This window comes from Ochotona curzoniae, unplaced genomic scaffold (assembly GCF_017591425.1).
Source record: "Ochotona curzoniae isolate NIBS_2020 unplaced genomic scaffold, NIBS_Ocur_1.0 scaffold_2587, whole genome shotgun sequence".
NCBI classification, from domain to species: Eukaryota; Metazoa; Chordata; class Mammalia; order Lagomorpha; family Ochotonidae; genus Ochotona; species Ochotona curzoniae.
Window position 1 is genome coordinate 25603586 of NW_024467096.1, and position 24824 is coordinate 25628409.

At 38.8% G+C, this 24824-nt stretch overlaps 1 protein-coding gene and 1 pseudogene across 6 annotated transcripts in view; one reads left to right on the forward strand and one right to left on the reverse strand.

Annotated features, from left to right (window-relative positions):
• NLGN1 (neuroligin 1) overlaps window positions 1-24824 on the reverse strand; it is a 664965-nt gene that overhangs the window by 138979 nt on the left and 501162 nt on the right. The window lies entirely within an intron of this gene.
• LOC121171073 lies at window positions 8574-12488 on the forward strand (annotated as a pseudogene).

Below are 24824 nucleotides of genomic sequence, written 5' to 3' on the forward strand. Positions count from 1 at the left end.
GTGTATTTCATAATTTTTTTTCCAATTTTTATGACCTCTAACTCTCTCTTTCACACACACCTCCCCATCACAGATTGATTCAATCAATAGGGATTGTGATGGATTTGATTGCCGAGAGCCAGTGTATTCCCAATACCTTGTGCCCTTTACAAAACTGATGCTCAAGAAATGCATATGATGGTATAGTTATACAACAGATTAAGCTGAAACATACTGCACTGGCAACACCTACGAATGACAGTTCAAATCCCAGTGGTTTCACTTGCTATCTAGCTTCCCACTAATGCGCCTGTGAAGGCAGTGGAAGCTGGCATAACCCTACTACCCATGTGGGAGACCTAGAAGAAGCTCCTGGCTTCAGCGTGGCCTAATCCTGGCTGTTGTAACCATTTGGGAGTGAATTTACTGAGAGAAGAGACACAGAGAAAGACCTTCCATCTGCTGGTTCACTCCCCAAATGGTTGCAACAGCTGGAGCTGTGCTTATACAAGGTCAGAAACCAGATGCTTCTTCTGGGTCTCCCATGTGGGTACAGGGTTCCAAGGATTTGGGTCATCCTCTGCTACTTTTCCAGGCTATAAGCAGGGAGCTGGATAGGAAGTGGCGCAGCCAGGACATGAACCAGCACCCATATGGGATGCTGGTATTTGCAAGATGAGAATTTAACAATCAATTCATCACATCAGGTCCCAGATTTGGAAATTTTTAAAGAAGTCTTCAAATAAATTAATATCTAAAAATGTCTGTGCATTAATATTCAAAACAAGTTAACTGCTAAATAAATAAATAGAATTTATAGAATCACTTTAGGTTGTCCTAACAAGTACCATAGACTTGCTAGCTTAAACAAAAAGAAAGGCTTTTTCCCTCACAGTTCTGAGAATGCTAAGACCCAAGTGACTGATACTTTGGTTCTTGGTATGCAGATGGCTGCATTCTGATTGGATTCTCAAATGACAAAAACAAAAAGAGAGTTAGCAATAAGAACAGAGCTCTTTTTTAAAAAATTTAGGCTATAGGACCATTGAGTTAAGATGTTTCAGATCTTATTAAACCTTAATTTGAACTTGAACTTATTAAGCCTGAACTTATTAAACCTTAATTTCCTCCAAAAGACGATTTACAGTAAGGACACTAATTTTGGTCCTAGTGAATCCACTTATGATCCAGGTTCCTACTAACAACCTGGGAAAAAGGAGTAGAGATGGTACAAGTGTCTGGGCCCACATGGTGTTCCTACCTTAGCACAGGCTGTAGAAACTATCTGGAAAATGAACCAGGAGCTGGGAGATTCTCTATGTCTTCCCCCTCTCCTCTCTCTCTCTCTCAATCTCTTAAAATAAATAAATAAATAAATATTTAAGAAGTGGCATTCTAAAAGCTTAAGAGAATGTTGATAAATGGAGGGAACCCTGAGAAAGACATGCGGATTACTGAGGTTTGTGCTACAATCAATTCAAAGGAAGCTTAGGATGGCAGCTAGGAGCTGAATGGATTGGATTCATTCTGTCTATGACATCCAGCCATGAGTGAAGCAGGGAGGCAAGAATTTCTGTAATGGCAGTTGGAAGAGAAAGAAAAACGTCAGTCTAGGACAACTCCACAGAAAGAGAACCAAAGTTATGACTGGCTGAATATATCAACCCCTATATAATTAGAAGATTGTGAAGGGACTTTTTTAAGCCCTGGAAGAGAGTACAAGGGAGGATTATAAGTAAAAAAAAAAAAAAAAAAAAAGCAGCCAGGTGATGGCAAATTCAGCACTGATCAACTCACAGTCAGAGCTCTTTGAGCACCATTTTGCCTGCATGGGCTCACAGCTGTCCCCTGTCCTGTCCCCTGTGCTGTTCCCTGTGCTGTCCCCTGTCCTGTCCCCTGTGCTGTTCCCTGTGCTGTCCCAGCAACAAATCCAGTGTTCTGCTGACTCAGATGGCCATTATTTTTTTTTTCTGCCTTTTGTCTCTGATTTCCATCTCCAAAGTCTATTGGCAATCAAAAGGCTCCCTGCTCTGTGCTGTATGAGTTCCAGCTATGAGACCTGATGAGCTGTCGTCGCCATGAGAGACCTTCATGTTAGGTGAGTGGACCTTAAATGAAGCATCTGTGTTTGTACTTGCCGTCTGCCTGAATGCACAACTGGTAGATTTGGCATCCTCATGCGTAGTGGCTCCAATTCATACTCAAATACTAGATATTTCAATCAATATATGTTCCCCATCTTAAAACATTTTTTAAAATCCTGTTTTTAGAGGGTAGTTTCATTTATTTTAAATTTTAAACAGCACTCAACCATGACAAAGTATCTTCATACATTTGTGACTTCAAATACAGGGCAGGTAAGTAAAGCAGATCCAGATCTGAGGAAAAAGAAATCTTTCTTCTCAGTGTTATTTAAAAAAACTACACAATCAGAAAGGGTAGGAATGGGTCCCCGCGTAAGCAGGGAGCCAGAGAAAATCATCTTTGCTTCGAGAGGTCTAGCTCTAGGTTTTGTCTTATAAACAAAGTCATTGTGAAATCTGAAGGACAAATTTGCCACATGATGATCATGGGGATGTGGCAAATTGCATTCTTTCCTTCTCCCTGAAGAGGTTATTAGAGAACAAGAATTATTTTGAAATGTCATCAGAGAAGTGGAAAAAAAATAATCTCCCCCTCTAGGTAGATAATAAAAGACTAAGGGATCCTGGTGGATTTTCCGCTAACAGAGGGCACAACCCATCTTTCAGTTACAGCAAGAAAGGATGCTGTAAGGTTACACCCTCTTTGTATGTCCCTGCTATTTTTATTATACGGTTATTAAAACTTCCCTTTATGTTAGCCGTATGTGGAACATGCAGAAAGTCAGTTTCCAAAATGGATTGAACATTTACATGAAAGATGTGGCTCTCAGGGAAGCTACCTCCCAGAATGGTGGAGGGGGTGGGAGGAGGGCTGGATAATTAGACATAGGTGACATTAAGCAACTGTGTTTGTTAAGGAGCTTCAAAATGGGTACTGTGTGCTTTGGAAATAGGTTTACTCATTTCCGCTTTCATCTGTTTCCTTAATTTTGCAGGACACTTTCAAGGCAGTGTGATGGAGAGCCATTCCGAAGGTGAAGGCATTTCAAAGCAGGGGGAGAGAAGTCTCTACTTAGAAGACTGAAAAGTTTTCCACATAGATGACATAGGATAAAAGAATAGATGCGGGGAAGTGTGGGTGTAAATTAGAGGCAGGGAAATCTGCTAGATTTAAAGAAAATGACAAGTGCAAGAATAGAGTTCAGTGTCTCTTATTTATATGCTCATGTAGGCTCATCTACAAAGAAATTAGAAACATGTTCTGGCAGTGCATTCTACTTATGATTTTGCTCCCCTAAAAATCTTAAGTGCTTTAAATGATGGGTGCTCTAATGTATGGGTGCATGGTTCTTATCGTGTAAGATCCTGGAAGTGGAGGAATTTGAACATGAGAACTACTTGCTTACATTTCATGAAAAAAGAAAAATCCCATGGTGAGGACTGAATATTTGAACATCCAGAAGTATTTTCAGAACTGAATTTTATTCCCATGATTATGAAGAAAAGATTTTCTTTCTCTGCTTCTGCTGTGCTGGAAGACTCCCTTAGCGGTAATTTCTAGGGCTACTTGAAGCTCATGTCCAATTCACTGATTACATTAGCTAATTTCATATACTGGCCAGCTCGTCTTGAATGTAAATGCAGGCCAGTGTGGCAGTGTTGCCCTGAGCACTACACACGGTGTTTTCACACAACAGCACAGGTCACCCTGTTGGATGGAAATGTGTCCAGTGAGTGATCTCAAAATAAAACGCTGCGGCAGACAATCGTACTCTCAAACGCATTCATTCCATTTAGGACCTGTGGATGGAGTGGGGGGGTCAAGTAGAGTTGAAAAGGTCAAGTGGCTCCAAGACACAACTTGCTGTTTTTTGTTCTTTCAAATGCTGTCACTAGCCACTGCTCTGAAGCAGCAGACAGAATGAGTGCATGTGCTTGGCCTGGACCCTCCGTGTTTTACCAGCTGGAGGCCATATGCAAGGCTAGCCAGTTGAGTCTGAAGGTATCATTCAGGTTGAACTTAAATTTCCCTGGTTCTAAGGTAATTGCTAGCATGTAATTTACAGGAATTTGAAAGTTACGGACTCTTAGGTGGCCTAAGTGCAGGGCTAACACAAGACCTATAGCTCTACGTATTCAGAAATATTAAGGGTCAGGTTAGAGTGGCTGGGCCTCATTTCACTAAACATGAACACCGCCAGTCCGCTCGTGTGGGCAAGTCTGACCTGAGGCTTAAGCAGATCTGAGCACTAGTTCTGGTGTTCAGGCTCAAACGAACATGCTGCTGTGTGCCTGCAGCACTGTTGAGTAGATTTTGCTGTGATATCTTGGACAAGAGAGAATATTTTTTTCAAATGTGATAGTAGTTTTCCTGAAGTGTGTGTGTGGGGGGGCGTGGGCTGGTTGGGGGGACTTAAATTTCCTTTTCAACAACAACAACAAAAAAGTTTTTGGTGTAAATCTATATTACCATGTTATGTCTTTGTTGTAAACCGATACTGGGTTCTCAATGCCACAAAGTTTAAATTCCCAAGCGAGGCAAGAATCGTAAATATTCTTTATAGAATTTAATTCATAAGTCAGTGAGATGAGCAGGTTTTTTTTAATATAAGCTGTGAGCTTATGTCATGTTAATTGTTTCATGCCATTATCTTAGTTAACCTTTACAAAAATCTCATTTCTTCCAAATGATATGTCTAGATCCTTCATTTTATAATGTTCAAACTTTATCTGTGCTTGCCATATTTCATTTCCATTTTTCTTTGTGTATTTTTTGTAAGATTTATTTTGTTTTGATTAGAAAGTCAGGTACACAGAGAGGAGGAGAGACAGAGAAAAAGATTTTCCGTCTGCTGATTCACTCCCCAAGAGGAGCAACAGCCAGAGATGAGCGGATCTGAAGCCAGGACCCCAGAGCCTCTTCCAGGTCTCCCACTTGGGTGCAGGGTCCCAATTCTTTGGGCTGTCTTCTACTGCTTTCCCAGACGAGAAGCAGGGCCCTGGGGATTAGAACCAGTGTCCATATGGGATCCTGGTGCATGCAAGGTGAGGGCTTTAGCCATTATGCTACTGCACCGGGCCCTCACTTGTAAATTCTTTGAGAATCTAGATTGATGGTTTTGAAATTCTGAGTAGAGGTATTGCATGAGATATATGGTTTATTTGAAAGGGAGGTTAGCATTCATATTAGGAAATACCAGGTAAAAAGATAGGAAAAATGTCTTCAGTATAGGAACTTTAGGATTTGTAATGAGAATCAGCCCACATGAGTATCCAAAAAACCAATGTGGTGCTATAATATTTGACCAAAAATTCCTGTTGGCAATGTATTGTGGTATATGCTGATTACTGCACAGAGCAATTTTGGAAATTTTGATTGATAAAAATCTTAGAATGATGGCAAGTAGTCTCATAGCTCATCCCAACTGGAAAGGGGTTGGCTTCTTTCGTAGGGTTTAGCTTCTAAGTGAGTCAAATAGTAATTCAAAGTCCTTTGAACAAAACAGCCTTCATTTTGAAACAGCCTTGAAGCCCACAGTGTTGCTGAATGGTACAGGACAGGTAAGATATGTAATAGAGCTTTCACGAATTATACAAAAGTAGAACCATAAATCCAGTAAAATGGATTCACACAAAATTTTAGACTAGGGAAATTTAAAACTAAGCTAGTATAAATCCGAGTTATGAAATACTTTGAAGTCGTTAAAAAGAGTTACAATAAACCTATGTGGAAGAAGTTGCTTGGGACATAGTAGTAAGTGAAAAGGAAACGTATTTCGGAAAATATACCATATAAAGAATGTATAGGTACATGCAAAAGTAAATAGGAAACTGTGTGGAAATACAAATATTTAATTCTTCATGGTTCCTCACTGCTGAAACAGAAGGACTATAGGACAACCAGTTGTAGATCAAAGTCAACACATTTTTGGGCCCAGCGCCATGGCCTAGTGGCTAAAATCCTCGCCTTGAATGCACCAGAATCCCATATGGGTGCCAGTTCTAATCCTGGCAGCTCCCACCCATCCTCTGTGACTCCTTCAATCATATCTAGAATTTTGCTTTTCATTGAATATTTTTTCTATCACAAATGAATAATTAAAAATAATACATATGCTTTAGTAGTTATTTTAATGCATAGAAACTGACGTATAACCTTCACTCTTATCCCTTCCTTGTCCTTTGCTTTTTCTTGTTTCAATTTCTGTAACTTGGACCCCCTGCGAGGTAGCCTAGTGGTTAAAGTTCTCGCCTTACATGCACAGGATCCCATATGCTCACTGCTTTGTATCCAGGCTGATTCACTTCCCATTCAGATCCTGCTTATGGCCTGGCAAAGTGGTAGAGGATGGCCAAAACCTTGGGATCTTGCATTCACAAGAGAGACCTAAAAGCCCCTGGCTTCAGATCAGCTTAGCTCACCTCTAGTCACTGTGGCCACTTTTGGAGTGAATCAATGGAGGGAAGCACTCTCTCTCTCTCTTTCTCTGTCTCTCTCTCTCATTCCCTCTCTGTATATCTGACTTTCCAATAAAAAAATAAATCTTTAAAAGTTTATGTCATTTGTATGCCATAATGCTCACATATGCACTATAAAGTGTTTGGAAAATAGAGAGCTTTGTTTATGGAGTTGGATGCATGTTAGAGTAAGCGCTCTGAAATTTCAGAAATGAGTGTTCATTACAAAAAGGAATAAAACGAATATAAGTAGGTATAATACTAAGAAGAAAGAGGTGGGCCCGGCGCGGTGGTGCAGTGGTTAAGGTCCTCGCCTTGCACGCCCGGGATCCCATATGGGCTCCGGTTCTATCCCGGCAGCCCCGCTTCCCTTCCAGCTCCCTGCCTGTGGCCCAGGAAAGCAGTCAAGGACGGCCCAAAGCTTCGGGACCCTGCACCCACTTGGGAGACCCAGAAGAGGCTCCTGGCTTCGGATCGGCATAGCATCGGCCGTTGAGCTCACTTGGGGAGTGAATCATGGGATGGAAGATCTTCCTCTCTGTCTCTCCTCTCTGTATATCCGCCTTTCCAATAAAAAAATAATAAAAATAAATCTTTAAAAAAAAAAAAGAAAGGGATGAGAGTTTTGGGAAGAACTCAGACAAATTGTCACTGCCAACTCCTCTCTGATAAGCAATGCCAAAGGATGGGAAATTATGACTCGGTTGGTCATTTTAACAATAAAAAATGAAATGTTTTAAAGAAGATGAAAAATCAACAAAACACAGATGTGAACCCAATTAACAGAGAAAATCATGGTCTCCTTGAGAAGTGATATATTCCCAGCATATAGGACTTCTTTGTAAGGACAGATTAATGCAGATCCTAAGATACAATATTCAATCCAAGTTCCTTTTAAGCTTGTATGTTTAAAATATAAGATAATGTAAAATAAAGGTTATATGTTAAATACAGGGCATTTGTAATGGTAAATACAACGAAATAAAAACGCAATCTATAAAAATGAAAGTAACAGAGTTTGCTTTTAATCTTTGTGATTAAATCAATTGTAGCGTCTAAGAGATTTTGACTCTTTCCTGCTGGTGGGCAGCCATATAATGGCAGACTGCAAAGAAGTCGCAGGTGGAATAGATAATGGTCTCTTTAAAAAGACTGATTTATTTTTATGGGTAAGGCAGGTCTACAGAAAGGAGAGACACAGAGAAATAGTCCTTCTGCTGATTCACTCCCCAAATGACTAGCAACATTTAGAACTGAGCTGCTTCAAAGCATGGAGTCAGGGGCTTCTTTCAGGTTTCCCACTTGGACCATCCCCTGCTGACCCCCAAGGTCAAGGGCAGGGAGCTGGATGGGAAGCAGAGCACCTGGGACATGAACCATGGGATGCCAGTGCCTGCAGGAGGTAGATTAATCAATGGAGCCATCACACTGGTCCCTAGCTATTGACTTCTTGCAAACTTCATGGCCAGTCCTCACCAGCTGTAGGCAACCTGGCTGATTGATCCTAGTGGTTTTTTGTCTGTGTGCTTCAATACAAAATCCCGAGAAACACTGATCTACTTCTATTTGAAACCGTACTTCTTTCACATGTACCAATTTTTTTTTTGATTATCATAGATGGCAATGTAATTGAAAGGAACAGCAACAAAATAAAATAGGATATAGAGTTTAAAAATATCATAATAATTACTGTCATTACATTAATTCATTACCATTAAGTGATAATATCTGTGTTTTGTAGAAGTGAATGAACCTTTTTTATTCTTGGTTTCCTTATGTATAAAATGGATAAAGTAATGTCAAGCCTATTTTTTATCATTGCTACAAGTATAAAATAAAATAATGAATGTGATGATGTTTTGAATCTTTTCTATTCCTAAATTATATTAAGTTTCCAATGCCTTCATAAAATTTATCCCAATGGAAGAGAAATCTCCAACTATCACTAAAACTATTACTCATTAAGAAAACATGGAAAGGGTGGCCCCATCCCAAGTCTGGATGTTAATGGAATGTCTCAATACCTGCGGCCCGAGCGTTGCCATGGGCACCATGGAGTTGCTGCTGGAGCACCCCAAACTCTCCAATGCTTTAGCTAGAGCCCTCCAACGGAGGATGGAGCCGGAGAGCAAGCACAGGAGGAAGAAGAGGTGCACAAGATGACAGAACACAAGATGAAGGAAGAAAATGGCAACGGAAGAGAGAATGTCCCTAGAGGAGACTAAGGCACAAATTCTAATGTTGCAGGAGAAGCTACTGGCTTTGTGGGAAGAGAGGCACCACATCTCAAGAAAGCTTTAACATGAGGAAGGAAAACAGAAGCTGAAGGAGCAGAGCATACTAGTATGAGCAGAACCTGGCTTTTCACACAGGAACTCGCCTCCTCAGCGTACAGGGGAGCCCTGGAGGACACAGCGCCCAGGCAACTTGATGATGCCCGACAGAGCCAAACAGAGGTTTGGATCCCAAGTACTTACAGCCTGCTGCAATGCAATGCAATGTAGCAGCTTTGGCAGAGCTCCCAGAGTACTAACTGTTTCAAGGCCATTCTGGTGATGTCAAGAGTTCTAGTCAGAGTCCTCTCCCATGCCCCTTCACTAAGGGCTCACTCAAACAACCTACAGTCCTAGCCAGCTGCTCAGAGCACCAGTAGCTTTTCCTGCAGTATAGTACCTTATACAGTCCCAGCCCCAGCCACAGCCTAATGTCTTGCGCTGTCACTTCTAGCCCATGCAGTCAGGGTTTCTACAATCTCCTGGTTCCCTGCCCTTACAAAAGCAGATGGGATATGCTAACCAGCAGACCAGCTTCTCCAGCTTGTCCTCCCTTGTATCCCATGCACCCAACTCGAGTATTCCTAGCTGCTCCCCAGCTCCCGTTACAAATGTAACCTGCAGGAAAATCAGTCCTCACAGTTACCAGGCAACCTGCATCTTGGCTGCTTTCATCCAACATGGCCAGAACTCACATTTCTACTATAAGTGATATCAGAAAATATCTTCAACTGTTCCAATGTGAGTGTCCCCCTTTTTGTGTGTCCCAGGCCAATGAACTCCACCTGCTTCTTCAAAACAACCCCCAAACAAAAGCAAATTTAAAACAAACATAAAAAACCCCAAAAACAAAACTATCACTCTCTTAACTCTACTAAGTGACAAAGAATAAATAAAACTCATTCGGCACGAAAATGAAGTTCAGTATCAATATGCCTGAACCACCTCCTATTTCAGTTGCCATTATCTAAAAATATTTGAAGCCAAAACACTGAGTTATTATTATAGTCTAAAATTAACATTCAATCTTATGCTTCATGAAAATATGTTTTTAAATGTTATCTTGGTCTATGTATCTCAAAAGTGGTACATTGCATAACTCACAGTGTTGGTTATAGAACTGAAGTAAATGTGAGATAATAGCAATGTTGATAATGATAGTGGGAGTGATTATGGCCAAGAAAATAGTGGTAAGAATGCCTCATATTTGAGAAAAATCACCTTTTTAAAGCCCTTGTATGTAGCACTTATGAAAATATGTTCTGCAAGTTCCATGGAGGTTTTAAACTTTGAGAATTAATGGGTTAATTTTTTTACACCAATCTTTCCAGAGGTTTGATATTTTAACAGGTTTCTATTCTGCCATCTTATGAGGTGGGCAGTACATGCACAATTCTGTATGGAAAAAATTTCCCTGCTTACTTTAAAACATCAAGTGCAAAATTACTACATAATGAAATATATTTTGAAACTCTAATGTATACATTGGATAGACAAATATCAACTTCATACAGTGGGTAACCACAGCCATCTGTCACTAATCAAAGAAACTATATGACATATTCAAGGATGCCCGGGAAATTGATAAATTACAATCCCAAATCTCCAAACCTTAGAGCATTTTCTTTTTTATTGTGACAACTAGGATCTAAGAATATCTGGAAACTTCATTAAGTTAACTCTAATACCTTTTTCCTGGTCACTTATTTCCAGAGAGTATGTGTACTTTTCATTTCTTGGATCCTGGATTCCTCTGTTAACTTCCTACCTCAGAGTTCTCTGATGCTTAAGGACTCAATATCTTTTTCAGGAATGACGTAGTGGCATGTTCATTTTGTAACGCAGCCTAATATAAGGTTTAACAGATGAGGAACATAAAATCCAGGGTCAAACTTGCTTGTATTAATTTTGCAGCAGTCCATAACATCACGAGCCAGGCTCAGGGTCTGACTGTGCTATATTCACCCCTACTTTCTCACATGTTCAATTTTCACAATGATAAAGGCTATTGTTTGAACTTCACTATATCACATTTGGCTTCATCAAGTACTGTAGTTATCGAGCTGATTATTCACTTTGCTAAGTTGCTCAGTTGGAAAGCAGCCATACAGAACTTGAACTCAAATCTACCTTTTCAAGCAGTACTCCACTGACCATACTCTACTGTCTTTGATTTTAATTTGCAAGTACATAGAAACAAAATAGAAGTATTTATAAAGGAAACAGTCCCCAGTCATAGAACTTTTTTATATGAATATAATCCTTCACTAACCAGATAGTGTTAGTCATTTAACACATTTAAAGTCTTGCATTATTACACACAGCTAATTCTCACAGCCAAGTTCTTTCACCGTGAGCAGAAAAACACCAGATGCAACGAGGTATTTTAGGTTTGTTCCAGTGGGGCAGGAACCAGATGGAGGTGGTGGGAGAGCCATGAGAAAAAGAGGGGACAGAGAGAAAGAGAAGACACCTGGGGAACCCTTTATGTCATTCAGATGAATGCACAAGATGTGGGAGGGGGGCGGAGATTGGGAGGGATTGAGGGCAGGACCCAACGGATTGTTGCCTGAGACTGTCACAGCTGATTGCCTAAGGATGATTCGTAAGCGGGTGTGGTTGGGGGATGGGCTGGGAGAGATTGGGGGTGGGATTCTCAGGTGAAATACCAGGTTACATCTGATTGGTGGACAGATAGACCAGTGTGAGTTTCAATACGAGGATTAGTATGTAGCATCAGAATATAAATCCATCACAGAACAGGTAAATGCAAGCTAACCTTGACAATTATTACATTGGATGTTTGATTATGGTATAGCCGTTTTGCAACTAAGTAGGGAACCGGCAAGTGTTAGATTTTCTAAAACAATTATATTTTACTGCAAACCATAAGAGTTTCAGGAAGACATCTAGCCTAGACCATAAAGTACAACATTAGAAGCATTCTGTTACAAGACCTATTAGTCACATTATATTTTATGTCTTCAGTTGTATTGAAAGGCCTTGTAAAATGTCATTCGTTACTTCTGCTTCTTTATCAAAATCATGAATTCAGAGTAGCTGATTAATTGGATTAGGGATTGCTTAACGTATAAGCCAATAGCCTCATATTTTAAAATATTTTGGAACAAAATGCAATTATGACCTATTTTACTTGGGACCTCCAGGGTGGAGTGTTTGAATAACCCCTTACGGATGGCATGAATGTTCATACCAAGATTCTGAATATATGTTCTACACACTCTGAGCCTCAGTTTCCTTCCCTTTAGAAAGTGCTGGCAACACCAGCACGATTTACTTGCCTTAAAAGGAGCATGGTGTCTACTATTCTGTAAGATAGTTCTGAGACTAAGGCATGTGAAGGATGTAGAATTTTAAACACAAAGCTCCTAGTCATTTGGGGAGGGAGGGAATGGGAAAATCATCTAGAATTCATCCTAGCTAAGATACTTCAAGATGAAACAAAAATGAATACTAAATTAGGGGATGCATTTTCAGAATAATTTCCTGAGGAAGAAAATCCAACAATGCCCTGTAGATAATGCAGATGGCCATATAAACAACGCAGCATTACATAATGTGTGAGAGACATAACCAGGAGCATGTGAATAAAACCATGTTTACCAAATTTAAAAAGTGGAAACAGTAAGTAGAAAGAATGTTATTTTGGTTTTTGTTTCTTTTGACAGATTAATTACTTCTGTGAGTTGGTTCAGTTGAAATATAAAGGCTTTTTGAATGAGGCATCAGATAAGCTAGCATGAAGCATCTACTTTGCAATATTTTGAACAGTCCTGGGAGTTTTAAAATTGTTTAAATGAGATTTTTAAAAGTGGGGATTATGCATAAGGAGAGACCAGATCATTTTTACAACTTAAATCATATGATTATGGCTTTAAGTTGATATTCACAGATTTATATTTTAATCAATTGCATAAATTCTCCTTCTTAATATTTATGACATATGCTTGCTACTACAAGCTGTGTTTCTAGGAACTGAACTAACTAAATACTTGCAATATTCTCAAAGCCTTGTGGGTAAAACCAGCCAGGAAACACAAGGAGGCTGGATCACATGGCATAGAAACAAGCCTGCTCAAAGCCTTAGCAACAGTGCCGCAGCCCAAACCAAAATAATTTAGAAACATATTTTTATTAAGCAAGATTACTTCCACTTAACATATGTTGGGCATTTTTAGCTAACCATTATATTGCTATCTAAATATCAAACAGAGGAAGACAAACTAGAGAAGATAGCCTCTAATAAAATGAGAAACTATCTTTATTAGGGCAGCCCCCACAACTGCTGTATGACAGCTACATTTTGCCTGTGACAAAATTATAAATCTTGATTTCCAGAGAATTCTAGTGTGACTAGCAAAATGTTTGATATTCATCCCTCATGTTTTTTTTTTTTTACTTGTAAGATTTACGTTGAGTCACTTCTGTCCAGGCACTCATAAATGAAAACTCTGCAATGAACTAATCAAGCCATGAAATGGTGTTTAAAAGATTTTCCCCCAAGTGCTAGACACTATCCAACGATCTATACAAAATAGTTTTACTGAATCAATACCAGAGATCTATGACATATGGGATATTTGTGACCACATTAAATCAAGACTCAGTGAAGTTTAGTAATCACACAACTGATAAATTATAAGACCAAGTCAAGAAGTTGATTCTCAGTAGCAACTGTTTAGCTATCTAAGACTTAAGCTAATTAATTCGATGAGTAGATCTGAAACAGGAAAGCATTTCTGACAATTACTGTCAGGGCAATAATGATTGCAAAGCCTTTAGCACAACCTTTTCAAGTAAAAAAAAAAAAAGTCATAGTAAATACACGTGCTACAGAACATAAAATAAACAGTCTAGTATGAGTGCTGAGTTTACTCAACCTTGAGTTTTCTTTTTTGGATTGCTAACTCTCGTTCTGATATAACGTTAGTATTTTTTGAAAATGGGAAATAGAGAAATTACAGAGGATACCATATCTATGGGCTTTATGTGTAATATGCCTTTTCCATTTTATAAAGAATTTATATCCATGCTTCTAGATTAGTCACAAAAGCTTGTGGTTTATAACCAGTTGACATTAACTCATTTGTTCCATGACTATTTATTGAATACTTATCATGAAAATTCATGATTGATCAATAGGAGATCCTAAGTAAAATAGTTCATATTTGCATTTTGTTCCAAAATATTTTAACATGCGAAGCTATTGGCTAATATATTAAGCAATCCCTAATCAAATTAACCAGATATTCTGAATTCGTGATTTTAATAAAGAAGCAGAAGTAATGAATGGCATTTCAAAAGGCCTTTCAATACAACTGAAGACATAAAATACATTCTGCATCTGATCTGAGCAATTCATTTGATCATTGATCTCTTGAATAATGAGCAGAATAGAGTATATTAGGAAATACCATTGAAATGACATTCAGTCTAAGACAAAAATGAAAATTGTAATAATAATGTGAAATATTAGCAATGATAATAGGAAGTTCTCTCAAAATTACTGTGATGACTTTATCCACCCTAATTTCTGAATTTGTTTTTATATTGATAACAACATTGAAGCATACAATTTTAAAGTCTATAGACGTTGAAGTGAAGAAAGAAAAAGGTTGAACTGATTCCATCTTCTGTGTGTCTATTTCCCATTTCAATATCCATATGATATTCAATATCCATATGACGTTAACATTAAGTGAATGTTAACATGAAGGTTGAAGTGAAACGTGTGAAGTTCCGTCTATAATCCACTTATTCAGCAAGTTTCAGCTTTTATACTTCATATTCTGAAAATTATTTGCAGCCACTAGAGCTTTACCTAATTCATGACCCAGTGCCAATTGCCCATATATTAATTTTTGTAACTATTCGGATATTACAATTGGGTGATTTTTTTTTTAATCAGTTAATTATTTTGTTTGGAAGGCAACGTCAGAGAGAAAGAATCTTTCATCTACTGTTTCACTAACAAAATGGTTGGGGTTGGACCAGGCTGACACCAGAATCCAGGAACTTAATATGGGTCTGCAATGTAGGTACAGAGGATTATGATCTTAGACAATTTTCCAATGCCTTCTAAGACACAATAGCTTGGGGCAGGATGGGAAGTGCAATAGCCAGAACTCAGACCGGTGGCCATGGGCCATGCCCACTTCACAGGTGCAGCTGAACGTGCCACACCACAATGCCATCACTGTGATATTTCTCGAGTTATTCTGTTGAATTACTGTGTGTTTTAAGTACCAAGTTCTCACCCAGAGTCATCGTGCTAAATGAGTCCTTCTGTTGGAGCAGAGATTGAAAATTTCTAATTCCAGAATTGATTATTCTAGAAGATCCAAGAGTCAATGTATTTAGCTCAGTGTATTGTATTTTAAAATAAGACTTAACATGTGTAGGAATTATCCTTTGTTTAATGACATTCTCCTGCTAAGTTCATGTCTGGCTTCCAACTGATTAATTCTCATTTCATTAATAATGTACTAATATTTAGGTATCCTCTATTTAGACCATTAGGCACATGATCTAATAACTTATGCCTAATGTTTCAATCTTTTCTGTTCCCCAACAAATGAAACTGCCATTGTGCATCCCTTGTATTCATTATTGATATGTGTTCCTTTCCCAAGAGGTTCCCCTGTATGTATTCATTAAAGTAGGGTTTGTAACTTTGACCTTGACAAAAATAGACCATTTTAGGTATGCCATCTGCTTTTCACGTGAAGATTCATATGTGTAAAGGAATATATACATATATAATTTAAATGATTTAATTATTTATTTGGAAGGCAGAGTTAGATAAAGAGAATCTTTCATCTACTGATTCACTACCGAAATGGTTGGGTTGTACCCATTTATGTATGTATTTATGCTTAGGTACATGTATTTGTGGCTTATTTTATTTATCATATTAGATGTAAAGATCACATGAATAGAGGCTGGTGCCTTCTGGTAGTTAGCTAAGCTTCTGTCTACACTGCCAGCACCCTGATGGGGTTCCAGTTCCTTAGCCAACTGCTGCACTTCCCCATCCAGGTGCCTAATTATGACTTCGGGAACCAACTGAGACTGACTTAAGTTTGGCACCCTGCACCCACATAGGAGACTAGGCAGAAGCTTCTGGCTCCTTGCTGAGGAACAGCTGAGCGCAGGCCATTGTGGGAGCGAATCATCCAATGGAAGATCTATAACTCTGGCTTTTTGAATAAAAATAAAATAAATCTTAAAAAATCATGAGTGAAATGTGAACATTAAAGATAGAGGAGAAAAATGATAGAGAAGAATCCATGTAAAAATCCAAGTTTCAGCTTTCCCTGAAACGACTGTAGAGGGGTACTCTGCATTCTTTCATGAGATTGATCGAAGCACAGACGCAGCTCCTACCTTCCTTGGGGACTGAGCTGTCCGGGCCACAAAGCTTCTTACAGTCCCCATCTCTACATGCTTCATGCTTCGCTAACCAGACTAAGGGATAACAGCTATCAAAATTAAGCAACAGAAAAGTTTTGGAAATTATACCATCTCAACTCAACTTTTTTTTTTTTACATTAAAATGATAATGTATATTTGAAAAAAGAAGCGGCGTGATTCGAGAGAAAGTTAAGGCTCTCCAGTGCTGGATGGCATCCGCGCAGCTTCAGGAGGGACTGGCCTTAGGTTTTTTCAATGCTTGCCTCAGGTGTTTCTGAATCTGACCTTTAAAAGCAACAGTAACTATTTACCAAAAGACAGAGAAGGATGGTTTTCTGCAATAATGTATTTCTTGCTTAGTGCTTTCAATTTGTTTGACTCATCTACATTTTACCCCGGGGTCTCCCTGGATTAAAAGAAAATGTTCTAAAGCTGTATGTATATATGGTCAAATATATTGAAATACGGAAACATTTCTTCTGATAATTTATGCAAGGAGCCAAAATATTGGAAAAGGAATTTCTTAGTCAAAATCACATATTCTGACACTGTGTTTCAAGCAAACATTTTGGGTTATGGTTCATCATTTTTTTTTCATGTGTTGGAATGTTTTCTAAAGATCTACTACAGTGAGTTATGTCTTTTACTTGGGATTACAATCAGCAATTATTATTATTAATTACTGATTAAACTAATAATACCATATATGATTATATTATCGTACGATATTATTAATGAGAATACTTTATGATGTATTTAAAATGGAAGAGTCAGTAAGCAATAAAAAGCACTTTGCCACCACGGCCATCAGAGTTTCGTACTTCTGTGTGGTGTGACATCTGAGTAATAACCGGAAGAACGTATAACCTTACTGAAAAAAAGTGGAAATAAATATCCGTTCAAGACAGCCAGAAGGATAGAAAGCCCGGAACTGTCAGTAACCAAACAGAAGGTGCTGATTAGTTTCCTTTGAAAGGTAGAGTTGTGGAAAAGCCAGCACAAATCCACAGGGAAACAGCACAATCCCCAGCAGAACACAGAATTCAATAACCGCGGGTTAGGGGAATGGCCACTACGGTGAAGCCACCCAAGTGAAATCTGTAGTTCTGAGCTTCAGCAAATCTGAGGACGTATGCACAAGCAGAGTGTCCATGTCTAAAAAATGACAAGTAATAAGGCTCTGAAAAGAAAAAAAAAAGTAAAGAAAAGGAAAAATTGTATACATGCCACAGGACGCAAGGAAGGTGGCATTTTAGCTCTCTGCTGTTTTCTTTGATATCTATTTGAATTAGTAATGAACACTTCTGTATTCAAAAACCCATAAAGGATATGATGTCAGAATTTGTAGACATCTTCTGATTTTATTTTGGACAAGATGCTATGGCATTAGCATACACTTTGAAAATTAAATCCCAAGGGTTTGGTCCTCAAGATCAACAAAAACATAACATTGAAAAGAATCTTCAGACACTCAAAATATTCTCACATCTTTACTTACCATACTATATGTAGAAAGGTAGATATGAGGGCCCAATGCGGTAGACTAGTGGCTAAACTCCTCGCCCTGCACACGCCAAGATCCATATGGGCACCAATCCATATCCTAGTGGCCCCACTTCCCGTCCAACACCTTGCTTGTGGCCTAGGAAAGCAGTCGAAGACGACCCAAAGCCTTGGAACCTTGCATTGCGTGGGAGACCCAGAAGAGGCTCCTGGCTTCGGACTGGCTCAGTTCCCAGCCACTGCAGCCACTTGGGGAATGAATCAATAGATAGAAGATCTTCCTCTCTATCTCTCGTCTCTCCTCTCTGTATATATGACTTTCTCATAGAAATAAAAAAAAAATCTTTTAAGAAAAAGGTAGATATGAATGGCCAGTTCTTTCTCCAGAAGCAAAAATTCATCGAGGCCAACATAAAAATGGTTAAACTGTTTTTTACTGTGTGATAATTTCTCTTTGAAGTTGTAAGGTATATGAGGGGAAAAAATGCATGAAAACAGAAGGCAGAAAATGTCTGACAGTTGGAGTTCAAATGTTGATAGAAGATTCATGATTGTATAAGAGGTGCATTGTCAAGCCAGAGGATGGGATCCTTCTAAGTGAGGCAGAGAGCAAGAAAACCTGATAACAACTGGGAAGAGCCATAACAGTGCAGCATGTAACAGTGGCTTCTCAAAGACAGCTGCAGCCAAAGTGGAAAGTTCTACACAGAAATGATGTGCAATCAATGCAAGCCTGAATGTCATTACAAGGGGAAAGCTCTTTTGTAATGTTAGATAAGGAAGCTTGTCGTTTTTGAAAAAGCCCCCTAGCAGGATAAATTGACAAAATATACATATACATATATATGCTTACATATATAGACATATGTATATATAATCTTATCTTACAATTGTAAGCCATTCTCTTTCAGATAATAATATCCTACTATATTATATTTATATTATGCTATTAATAGTTTTAATTTCTCAAATTTTTTTTGAAAACTTCTTTTCAAAAAAGGCAGCTAATTCCATAGTTAGCCAAAGAAAAAAACCTTAGTAAAACTATTCAGTATATATGTCATTTGCAATATCTAGTGTGACTCTACACAAAAGCTCTTTGAATGTTATTGTGAATATTTTTAATATAATTAAAATATATAAATGTATTCAGTACTTAGACTGCTTTTTCTATAATACAAAGATGTCAGTGTACGCAAGAGATGGAATGAGTAGGTAAGCCAGCAGAATGAGTTACTGAAGTGGTAGGGACAAAGACCTCTTCTCAATCGTTCATTAACTCAGGATCTCCTCAACCTTTTTCTTCGTGTAATCCTTTGCAACACCTGCAACACCAGGTATAGCCAATCCACAAATTGGGAGAAAAATGTATGCAAATCACCTGTCTGCAGAAACATTAAAATTTAGAGCATACACATTCAAAGACATCCTAGGAAGTAGATTGCCCTATTTAGAAAATATGCAAAAGGCATGAAGGTCCATTTTCCTAAACAGGAGTTACAGTAGCAAAAAAGCCCTTGAACATTTGTTCTACATTATCATCCACTGAGAAAACACAAATGAAAAGGAAAGACCACTAATCTTATCACAATGGCTCTAGGCTATGATACAAGCGTCAGAATGACACACACTGTGCAAGGTGCACAAGAACTGGATCACACATAAGTGGCTGCTGGGAATGTATAATGAGACCTGTATTGTGTTAGCAATTTAAGCTACCGCTTGTTATGCAGGTACCGCATATCATAGCACTGAGTCCCCACCGTTGCGCTTCCGGTCTAGCTCCTTGCTAGTGCACCTGAGAAAGCAGATGCAAATCCTTCTCCTCCCACCGGCTTGGAGCTCCTGGTTCTTGGCTTGTGTCTGGCAAGATCTACTGAAGCTATTTAGGAAGAGGAACAGCTGTCCTGCTAGCCCACTCTCCCTCTCACTCCGTCTTCCCATCCCTCTCTTTGTGTCACTGTGATTTTCAAGTAAATAAATAAATCTTAAATACTTTACTTTTTTTTAGAAAAACAATGGTAAATCCACAGCTAAAAACAATATGGCTGATTTAAAAGTCAAACAATCAATTATTGTACAGTTCAGGAACTGAAATGCTGAAGATTTTTCAAAAGAAATAAATATTTATGTTTACACAAAAATGTGTACAAGAATATATATAGTCAATTTATGATAGCTAATAGAAAGTCTCAAAGCAGTCAAAGCATCATTGAGTAGGTGAATGGTTAAACAAACTAAAGTATAGTGATTTTTCAAAATCTGAAAATTCCAACAATACAAGGTAGGAATTACCTGGGTGAATGACCAGAGAACTAGACTAAGAAAAACCTACAAACCCCCGACTTGCTTATGATATAATCCCATTTCTACAGCACATTTGAAGTGACAAATGGTTACAAAAACGAAGATGACATTGCCACACAATTTAGATGAAAGTTGAAGGAAAATAGCTGAAAAAGAGCAACTTGGAAGAAACCCACAGTGGAGCACCTGTCCTTTACATTGACTGTATCAGTGCTAATATCCTGGTTGTGATAGAATAGCAGAGTCCACCACTATGTTATCATTGTGGGACACATGGTAACATGGTATGTATGATGTTCAACTCTGTGTCAACCTTATCAGGTAAGGAATGCAGACATACACAGTAAAACATTATTTACACCAGCAGACAGAGTGAACAACTTGCTCTCATACATGTCGTCCAATCCACTAAAGGTCTGCATAGAGAAAAAAAAAAAGAGGAAGGAAGGAAGGAAGGAAGGAAGGAAGGAAGGAAGGAAGGAAGGAGGGAGGGAAGGAGGGAGGGAGGGAAGGAAGGAAGGAAGAAAGGAAGAAAGGAAAAAAGAAAGAAAGAAAGAAAGAAAGAAAGAAAGAAAGAAAGAAAGAAAGAAAGAAAGAAAGAAAGAAAGAAAGAAAGAAAGAAAGCAATCTCTCCTTAAGCTGGAACCTCCATTTTCTCTTGCCCCTCGGAGATCAGAGCTCTTGGTTTTCAAGCCTTCAGTCAGGCTGTGCTGTGCCCTGGTGGTTCTCCAGCGTGCTAAGGGCATAGTAAGAAAATGCTCAGATTCCATAATCATGTAAGTCTAATCTCGTAATAATAAATTGTGTCTTCCTCCTGTTTGTCATCTGTCTGTCTTCCCATCTGTTTTTCTGTACATCCACACTATTGGTTGTTTTCTGGAGAGGACTAATGCCTATTTTCCTTATGTTATTTCTTACAATCGTTTGCGTATCTTTAATTATCTTAAAATTCAAAGCTTTTATTTAAATATAAGACCAACAGATGTATAGCCTTTAATATATTTGATTTTGAAGTATAAATAATCCTCAAATCATTATAAAAACAAAATAGAATATTTTACTGAGTACACCTAAAGATACAAGGCTGTGGAATTTTTATGTTTGCTGCTTTGTCCAGAGACATTCAGAGAAAAGATCAAATAGAAAAAGATCCCGATTTAGTTCATAAGCGATAAAGGACTCGCAGTTTTTAAGGAAGTATTATAATATAATGCCACATATATAAATGAAATCCCTAATCTAAAAAAACCATGTAATTTATAAATCTTACATTATCTCCTTTTCAATGTTTGTTTAGTCTTTTAGATTTCCTCTTCCCCAACCCTTAATTTCTACTCCACACTGATTTCCCCTACATTATTACAATAGTATAGTCCTTCAAGAACTGTCACAAGCCCATCATTCTGCTATTTATTTTTTTTTAATTGCACTTCTTTTTATTATTGTTATGATACAGTTCGTTAGGACCTGGGATTTCCCTCATCCCCTCCCCAATTTCCTCTCCTCTCACTGAGTTCCCTTATATTATTACTATAGTATAGTTCCTCATACACAGTCATATGTCCATCATTGTGGGCATGGACAATGGCAGAAAGTCCAACATCCTATTGCCAAGATACATTTAAGTTTCATTGGGAGTTCATCATTGTCTGGAAGTAGAGATGCATACTGCATTGTATCCTGATATCTGGATATTATAATCTCCATTACGCAGTTACTATACATCCTCTTAAATGAAAAGCCACCATACAAAATCAACAACAGAAAGAAAAAATAGAAGTTAAACAACATGACACTAGATATGATAGTCTGCATTGCAATTACTATAAATTCCATAAAAATTCACAAAAAAATCAACAGGAAGAAGAAATTAATAATGCCATGAAGTCAAATAACATGCTAGTGAATGACTAATGCGTTGCTGGAAAAAGAAAAAGAAAATCAAGGACCTTCTTGAAGAAAATGATGCTACTGTATGATCTATGAGTCACTGAAGAATTTAGTCAGAAGAATGTGTTTTGAAAGAAGAAACTAACAAAAAACTCAAAATCCATGAGATATAGTTTGCACTGATCTTTGTTGGCACACTATATCTCCTGTAGGCTTTGTGCTTTTTAATCCAGTCTACTAATCTATGAATTTTGGTTGAGTTTAAGCCATTAACATCCAGAGTTACTATGAAAAGGTTATAATTTGGTCCTGTCATGTTAGCAATGGGTTGTTTATTGAGTTAGTCTTCTGTTGTTATTTTATTGAGATGTTATGCTCATCTGTCTTTGGTTTTTGGTGGCTCTGTACCTTTTCTCTGTCAAGAGAACATCTTCTAAGTATCATTTGCAGGACTGGCTTGGAAGAGGCATACTTTTTAAAGTTTTCATTACTGTGGAAGAATTTTATTTCATTTTCAAAGACAAAGGAAATCTTTGCTGGGTACGTTATCCTGGGCTGACAAGTTTTTACTTTCAGAATCTGGAATATGTCGCTCCATTCTCTTCTGACCTGTAGAGTTTCCTGTGAGTGGTCTCTTTGCAGGAATGAGTTTGTCATTCCTTTATATGTCAGTTGATTTTTTTCACATGCACATTTACGGATCTTTCTCTTATGTTCAATTGAAGAGAGCTTGATTATTATGCTTCTTGGTAAAGGTCACTTTTAGTCAACCCTGTTAGGAGTTCTGTGCCCCTCCTGGATATTGTTTCCCAACTCTTTCTCCAGATTAAGACATTTTTCCCTTATTATTTCATTAAATATGTTTTTAAACCCAGCTTCTCTTTCTGCACCTTCTGGGACCCCCATACTCTTATGTTTGGCTGTTTAGTAGTGTCTTTCAATTCTTGAATACCTTTTTTGGTCTCATCCAACTCTGCTTCCAGCTTCTCGTTTGTTTCCCCATGGTGACAGGAAATACCTTCTAATTTTGAGATTCTTTCTTCTGCCTCCTTCATTTTATTTTGGAAACTCTCCATTGTACTTTTAATTTACTCCACTGTATTCTTCACTTCTGATATATCAGTTTTCATTTGCTTAATTTCCAATGTGACATACTAATTAAATTCCTTGAATGCCAGCTTTACCTGCTTCTTGTTGTTAAGAAGTTTTACAAGTGTCTTCCTCTGAACTCACAGGTTGGCAAATGGTCTTGCTCTTTGCAGGGGAGTCTTTGGTCATATTCATGGTGCCTCTGTCTCTTCTTTTGCTCTTGGTCTTTGTACTTCTGGTTATCAGATTCTTCTCCTTGTGGCAGGCTTCTAAGCTCTGCCATCCACAGGTCTACAGTTCAATTTTAGTTACTGCTGTTGGTACATAGCTCTTTGTTTGCATTCAGTTACGCCACTCCCTCCAGTGAGTTCCAGGTCTGGGTTCTTATATTTCGCTTTGACCATGGTCTTCATAACCCCAGCTCCTGGCTCACCAGTCTCCACTTCCTGTGATGCTGTGCTGAGGCTGAACCATTGTCTGTACAACCTTTCTCCCACTTTAAGTTGGAGTAGATCCTAGGATTAGGAAGACACCAGTAGTCTTATATAACTAGGTTGTTGGTGGTGCTGATTTTGCTGGATCCTGTTGGGTGTTATGTCTGAGGGCCACACAGACCTATTTTGAGCAACATAATGCCTTAGTCAGTATTATTTTCCTATGGGACCAGTGCAATGCAATGAGCTCAATGAGTTCTCACCAAGCTCAGTGCATGTGCAACTCACTGTTGTCCCATGCAGTCTTAAATTCTTTGCCACACCGTAGGAAATGGTGCCTGATGTGCCATAACTAGAGATTTTGATCTGCTGGCTGTTAGATCTGAAGGCTACCCAGACCTATCTTGGGTGGAACCTGTATGATGCCACGTTGTTACAGTTCACTGAGCCAGAAATTGTTCACTCCCAGCTCAGTGCATGAGCAGTACTGTCCATAGCCCTTGCCTCCTTAGGCAAAATGGCACCTGATACAGCTCCAGGGGGCAGAGTGGGTTTATGAAATCCACCCTGTTCCCACACTGCTCATCTGGGATCTGCTGCTCTATCTATGCTCCTGGTCAAATCATACAGACCAGCAGGATGAGTAGTTTTTGTTCTGAGTTCACCTCCTGAGCTCCTGGTGAAAGTCCCTTCTGACCTGGTTCCTGGTATTGTTTTGGCTGCTGGTGCAATTTGGATCTCCACTGAATGTCGCTGGGTATCAGCCACTGCAACACCACACTGTTGTGTCTGCTGCTTTCCTATATCTGTCTGTCTCCAGGTAGCCCTCTGTTGTTCTGTCCTCTCCTAATTCCTCAAATATACCCTCTCTGCTTCACATTGGCTAAATATTTTTCCATCTGCTTAAACATGTCCTTACCCTTGGGTCCGGCGTCGTGGCGCAAGTGGTTAAGGTCCTAGCCTTGCACGCCCGGGATCCCATATGGGTGCCGGTTCTAATCCCGGTGGCCCCGCTTCCCTTCCAGCTCCCTGCCTGTGGCCTGGGAAAGCAGTCGAGGACGGCCCAAAGCTTTGGGACCCTGCACCCGCGTGGGAGACCCGGAAGAGGCTCCTGGCTTCGGATCGGCATAGCATCGACCCGTTGCGCTCACTTGGGGAGTGAATCATTGGACGGAAGATCTTCCTCTCTGTCTCTCCTCTCTGTATAACCGCCTTTCCAATAAAAAAAAAAAATAAATCTTTAAAAAAAAAAACATGTCCTTACCCTATTTTGCCACTTTGATTCTCCCATTCTGCTATTTAAGTGTTTTGTGACATTGTAGGTATGGACAATGGTAGAGAGTCCAGCATCCTTTTGTTAAGATACATTTTAG